Source organism: Agelaius tricolor, unplaced genomic scaffold, assembly GCF_023055355.1.
Source record: "Agelaius tricolor isolate 1412-34295 unplaced genomic scaffold, bAgeTri1.0.p SCAF_2, whole genome shotgun sequence".
Lineage (NCBI taxonomy): Eukaryota > Metazoa > Chordata > Aves > Passeriformes > Icteridae > Agelaius > Agelaius tricolor.
This window is the reverse complement of record NW_027269262.1, coordinates 14,137,147-14,144,306: the sequence shown is the minus strand read 5'-3', so window position 1 is coordinate 14,144,306 and position 7,160 is coordinate 14,137,147.

Sequence of the window (7,160 nt, the reverse complement as noted above, 5' to 3'; positions counted from 1 at the left end):
ACAAACAGTATAGTATTTATAAAGCTGTTTTTCATATTCTCCTACAGTTCCATTACAAAACTTCCAAGTGTGTTTTAAATGGATTAACAAACACACAAGATTGCATGTATTTTCTCAAAATGAAAACTTTAATTTCATCTCATTACTGTTGAACTTTTCTGTTTGCTTAAAAATGAATTTGAATTGTAAGATTCCCACTCACATGCTTAAGCAAATTATTTAAATGAAAGAAACACTATTTCAATAAAACAAAAGTGATTTACCACAATTAATTACAGTAGGCAGTAGCTACAGCTCTCACTTAAAGTACTCCTGGCCATGTTGACTAATGTGTCAGAGTGCATGTTTAATGCAGGAAGCTCCACAAAGTTTCTGTTTCTGAGGAAGGTAGGCCCTACAGAAGAAGTTGCTTTCCTGTAACACCAGGACCACAGAATATTGATTAGTTTACTTGAAACTGTGCTAGCAGATTTCTTACCACTTTCCTAGCACAAACAGCTGAAGATTCAGGAGGTACTCTGTGTATTCTCTGGGTCTTTTCACCTTGCTGTCTCATCTGTTCATGAATATTTGTATACCACAGGTACACGCATAAAAAGTATCATTTAATTGAATAAAGAAGAAAAAAACTAATGCTCTTCAGCCCCTTCCATGCACAGCTTAATGTCCTGATGCAACTTTATTCTTAAGCAAGGAATAAACAAAACTAAATGTACAATGCTAGATCACTAAGATCAACTTAATGATGTTTGACAACCTGCCAAAAGGCAAGGAAGAGGGACAGGACAACAGACTGTAAAAATGCACAATAGCTACTGCTGATCTGCCAAAAAATATGTTCAGCCCTTCTGGGAAAAGGTTTGGCTTAGCACAAAAGTGATGCTGTTGTGTTTTCCATGAGTTGTCTCCAGAGAGTTGGTGGGATTTGCATGTGATGAAAAATAGCCTCAGATTATCCTGCTAGAGAAGGAAAAAGGGATAGAAGGCTTGGCTGGAGTATTGAAAATTAATCAGGTCCCTGTAAAAATTAATCAGTCCTGCCTCTTCATCCTGTCCCCTAACATGAGGAATAAAGTACATTTTACTAAACTGCAGTACCAAAAACACAGGGGGCCAAACAGAGCTGAGCAGCATTTAGCTGCATATGTCAGTCACCAAATATCATGATCAGGAAAGCTTGTCACAAAAGGGAAGAGTTTTAATGGAGGAACTTCATGAATTTACAGTAAATATTTATGCCAGTGCAAGCAGAATTGGTACGAACAGTAACCCAGAGTGCCAGGCTGAGCAAAGATCAGGGTCTGCAGAACAGAGAAGCCCTCAGCCTGGCCAGTCTCACCCATGTGAAGTCAGTAGCCCCTGTCTGTGCTGGTCACACCAGCCCACTGCTCTGCCTCAGCTCCCCACGTGTGCTGCACTCACTGCCAGCTGCCAAGAAAACCCACCAGGCTGCCCTGGTGGTCGCAGAGATCTCTTGTTTCCCCATTCTAAATCATGAAGCAGGTAAGGAGAGACCTGTGTAGTGGCATGGCTTTACACCATGGCAGATGCATACACTCCTGCTCCCTGGAGGGAGCATGCTGGGTGGGGCTGGCTCCTGTCAGAGTGAGCACATCACATTTCTACAAAACATGTTTTGCAGTATCACTTTTCCTGGAGAAACATACAGAGACTCTTACATGCTAACTGCTAGATCTTTAAAACAAGTAAAAGCAAAAATACGCACACACCCCAACAAACAAAACAAACACTATGCTAGTTATTTATTTCTTCTCTAGGATGAGGTAGGAGCAGGGAGAGGGGGAAGGGATTAAGGGTTTGTGGAGGGTTTTTATTTTCCTTTTTTGTAAGGCACTGGGAACAGCAAGGGATAGAGCTATTTACAATGTGAAATAAATGTGCAGCTGTGTGTAGTAGTAACTGGTAATAGACAAGAGACTATAAAGGGTGATGGGCTGGGGAAGGTGACAGGGGAAGAGAGCAGGCATACTGAGTGGGGAGAGAGGTTTTGGGAGCCCTGACAGAAGCAGTGGAATAAGGAAGAGGAATTGTAGTGGAAAGGAGAGAGATGGAAAGATAATGAGAAATTGGGAAGCAAGAAGGTAGTTAAACCTATTCAAGACAGCAAGAAGTAGAATGGAAACTGAGAAGAGGAAATGAGATTGAAAAGCTCTCACTGATGCATGTCAGAGAGAGCATGTAAGAAATTAAAAGGAGAAAAATGAGGAAAACAAGATGATTACAGTTATTTCTGATACAGCTTAACAGCAAGTATAAATCATTTTGCTTATATATGTGTGCATATGCATGCATTTATGTTAAATAAAATAAAGCATTCCCTATCTCTGAAATATTTCCTTCATGGTTGGGGTGTTCCTTTTAAGGCTATAGAATGTGACAAGGAAAACCATATGAAACAGACACTTTGTGCTGATTCCATGCCTTTATCTCTCCCTACTATTCAACATTTTGGATGATAGTTTTGGTAGAATTGCACAATCATTTGAGATTCTGGATTTTTCAGGCATGCCTGTGCAAATCGCTCCGCGCTACATAGGGATAACTGGTTCTGACAGCCTCCAGGTAGGACTTCTTCTCTCTCCATATCCTCAGTATGTAAATTAGATCCCTTCTAGATGTCCACAGATGATGTGAAATTGAGATAGATTACTTGTTGACAAACACTTTCTGCTTTGAACTATCCCCTTTTGCAGAACACAGGGCGTTTAGAGTAAAAAAATTCAAAATTCAGGTCACCTTTCATTTTGGTTCTACCAAGAAAAAAACCAAACAGACAAGAAAATTGTACTGACAAAACCAATCCTGGTTTGCTCAATCTGTATTTATTGGTTTCTGAAAATAGATGGAACATTCAGACCTCTCGCATGCGCTAGCAGCAGGCAAAGTTCATTCACATCTTTCACTCCTCTTCTCCCCTTTGGACAGTATAATGTAAAAGCCACATAAATAGAAATAAAGCTTTAAAAAGCCTGAGAAAATCACCAGCAATATTTTAGCAATATTTTAGCAACCTCCATATGCCTCTCAAATCTGAAAATGTTTTTTTAAGCAGTAAATAGATGTTTCTGAGTGCTACAACCAATTTGCAAAAGAAAATAAACAACTGTTATGTCTTGGTACATAAACTCAGAATATTCATAGAAGACAATATTTTGGGCTATGTGACCAACTCTGCTTTTCAGAGTTCAAACATGAAATGCACACTATCATTACATCAGAAATCTAGTTGGGATATCCATGCTCCAGTAACCTTTGCATCATTAGCTGCCTGCTGAATTGTGTGTTCAGACAACATCCCAACGTGATAACTTGGTTTCCTTCACTTTGCTCTAGTGTTATTTAGGAGGTTTTTTAAATATAAGTTCATATATCTATATTTTATATACTTTGTTTAGAACCTTTGGCCACATAGTTTATTCATAAGTAATCACATTGTAACAGAAGAAATCTGAACTGGTATGCCAAGTGCGTCTTACACAGTTGCACCTCAAGGCAAAGCATTGCACAAGCATAAAATTAGGCTAAAGGAATGTTTAGCGTTTCAAAGTTACTCGCTCAGAACTGAGGCAGTGAAATAAATTATGTTATCCACTACTTTATTTTATTTTGTGAATTAACTGCTATGTGTAGTGACATCCTTTAACATCATTACCATGACCAAGTTTTCATAGGATTCCTGCTCCACTTGCACATAGGCTTTGTTGCACCCCAAAAATGGGTTGAAAATTAAAATCATAGCAAAAATGAGCAAAAAATTTTAAAAAATTAAAATCACAGCAAATGAGCAAAAAATTAAAATCATAGCAAAATTTCATCATCCTTGTTTCTTTGTTGTGGGAAATCAGAGATATCAGAAGAATGAAATAGGGAGCAAAGACACAATAATCTTGTGGTTAAGGAGTTGAAGGGCAACTAGAAGGGAACCTAGAAATTTTAACATAATCTCACTTATATCTACAGTTCCAGCATGATATTTTGACCAGAAACATTTGTCTGTATTGTTATAACACTCTCCTTATTTTTTATTTTTTTTAATAGTACTGTTTTACATTTTGGTGCTGGAATCTTATCAGTAGAAGAGCTGCTATTTCAATAAGGAGGAGTCTACACAGCACTGCAAGCTTCTTTCTTTGGTCTCATTGAAAGTCATTTTCCCACTTATGAAATACTAAACAGAACTCACAAAAGTGTTGAGAATTATTATTTCTGATATACTTCAAAAAATAAAAAAATAATACACCACCGCTGACATAGAAAAAAGTCCTAAAGAATTCATTGTTCAATTAAAATTTGGGTCTTGTTAAGTATGAGTTGCTCATTCATTATTTTCAAAGCAGAAGTGCCAGCATCTGCAGAATCAGTGTTCTCAATGAGCAAATATCCATTACTTCAACATTTTTCAATTGTTTCTCAGGGAAAATCCAAACCATATATGCCTTCAGCTTTAAACCAGATAATGTGGAATACTGTCTTAAAGGAATTGTAATTTGGGGCTGCATATGGTCCTATGCTAATAAATTAAGCAGCTGCCAGGAATGTTCCCCGACACTAAAATGTTATTGTCTGTGTCATAAAATTGTAAAAATATTTCTTGGCGTGACTTTGGGCTCAGCTAATTAGCACTTTTCCTGAACAGTTGCATGGGCCAGGGACCATTCCTAGCAGGCAGACAGTGTGTGTGCATGCTGTTTTAAAAGGTAAAAGACTTTTACAGCATGCTTGGATGCCACTGCCATGCATGTCTGTTGGTGCCAGCAATACACAGTGACCTTGGCCCGGTTATTTAGAAGTGTAAGCAGGGCCATGAGAAACAGGGTCTCAGGCCAGTTTATCTGTCCAAACATATTGTTCATTCTTCCTTCTACATAAGCCCATTGTTGTTTATGAGATCCAATGGAATACAGATATATGGAGTATACCATGGAAAATACCACTTTTGCAGGGGGCATGGAACATTAATCTAACTCTCATGACACAGGAAATTACTGCAGGGTAATCTCTTTTATTATAGGTAATTTTTTCATGAGGGGAAAAAAGGGAGGAAAACCAATTTGTATAAACAGGTCACACCTGTCTCTAGTGTGATTTGGACTCCATAAAGACTTTCCAACCCACTTTTATTTCATTTTACAATTTTGAGGTAAACATTTGACTGAGAATGAGTAAAGTGTGTGCAACTACCTGCCTACACATAACAAAAACAGTGATTTTCAAGGCCATGAAAATGTTCTTCTACATTAAACCCTTGGATGAATGAAAGTAAAATAAATTTTATCCAATGAGGAAAATGCTGGGTTGAGAAAATGTAGCAAGATGGTTAAACTGCAGTTGAAATGGGAGGTTTTCAGTATCATTTCTCTTCAGAGCAAAACAGCAAAGAAGCTTACCTACTGATACAAAGTAATGCCCCAGGGTAGCAAGGGAAGAACATAGGCAGAGTTCCTAGCTCCCACACAAAGAAATGCTCATTACTCTCACCAGTTCTGACATCCATGACATGGAACACAAAGCTTACATCTTCCTTCTTCTTAGCAAGTGCAAAGGACTTCCTTAAGGATCTTTTCTAACCCAAATGAATCCATGAGTCTATGAATTCATCTGACAGACAATGAGGAGAAACTCACATGCGCTTCTTTAGGTCTGTTCAGTAACTGTAAGACACTTTCTTGGAAACCATACCTTATCTTCACCACTTCTGTGTGCTCAATTATTCTCTTCCCTTAATGAGGGATAAGTCATTCTCATCCTGTTGTGTCTTTTTTGTTCTGACCTTACATTCTTTCTTAATTTGCCTTCCAAATGAAAACCTGCCCTTGAAACAGCCCTTCAAGTTAACTTCCATTGTTAGTGTCCACCATAACAGCCATCTTCTTCTCTTTACTCCCTTAGAATTGTTCCCAGCATCTGTGCTTTCATGATTGTCTTCCCTTCATGTCTTCATTTGAGCAGAATTTTTTCACAGCTGCTATCCACTCCTCAGGCTCACAATCCCCTTCACCCATGCTTTTTGTCAGTCCTCACTGTTCTCTTTGCTGTGCCTATCCTTAGAAGTTGTCCTTCCTCCTGTCTTCCTCATCACTGACCATCAGAGTCTCCACTATGCCTGCCGTTCCTCATATTTCCCTTCTCCATTGAGTAGTTCATGTTTCTCAGCGGACCTGTACCTGAAAACAGATGCAGTTCTGGAACCATCTCATCAAGCTCGCCTGTGCTTTCTGGTGCCTGATACCATAAGATGATGCTGGGCTGCAGGTGGGCACAACCAGCTGCTATCAAAGCACTGTGGGGTCATCATAACAAAAAGGCATAACAAAATATGTAATTGGGAGAAAATGCTCCTGGCTGGACTGTCAGCAGCAGCCTCTTTTCCTGGTTCTGTATTTCACCTGGCACAAGTGACTGATGGGACTTAACAAGTGAGGCCATTATTACATGCCCTTTTCTGTCCTTACCTTTCAGATGTTATGGACAGAAAGAAAACAGATTATAAGCTGTGACTCAGGCTTTGTTTACTCTCTTCTGTCCAGACCAGACCTAGAAGTTTGCAAGTGCATTAAAATCTTTCCTTCTTCCTTTTGCTTTTCCTACCCAGCTAAGGGACAGACTGTGTGGGAACTGAGACATTTGCAGGAGGCATTCATGAGTTATTTTTACTTTCAGTCATGTCTTGTATAGGAGACATACCACAGGCATATGTAGAAATAAGAGCCTTTGCCAAAAGAATTTCATTCTTGGGAAAAAGATAGATCTTCCCTCCTGTGCAAATAGGCCTACTAATTTTTCAATTACTGTTTCTAAGGACATGAAATTTAGAATATTTTTTTAAGATATCTATTGCTTGAAATTCGAGTTTATCCTGCTGTTCCAATGAAAAAGCCTGTAAATGTCCCACACTTGTCTGAAGCCCATGCAGGTCTCTGTGACCTCATGCTCAATTCTCTGGTTTGATAGGTACCTCACTCACTGCAGTGCAGCGTCAGAGCCTGTGCCAGGCTACACAGCCCAGTGTGTCCATTGTAACAGGTCATCCAACCATCCCACAGCTGAGCCCAGCATGTGTGGCCACACTGCAGGAGGGAGATCTCACCTACAGAAGGATGCCACTGAGGGTGCCCTATGCCCAAAGAATTCCCCACTGA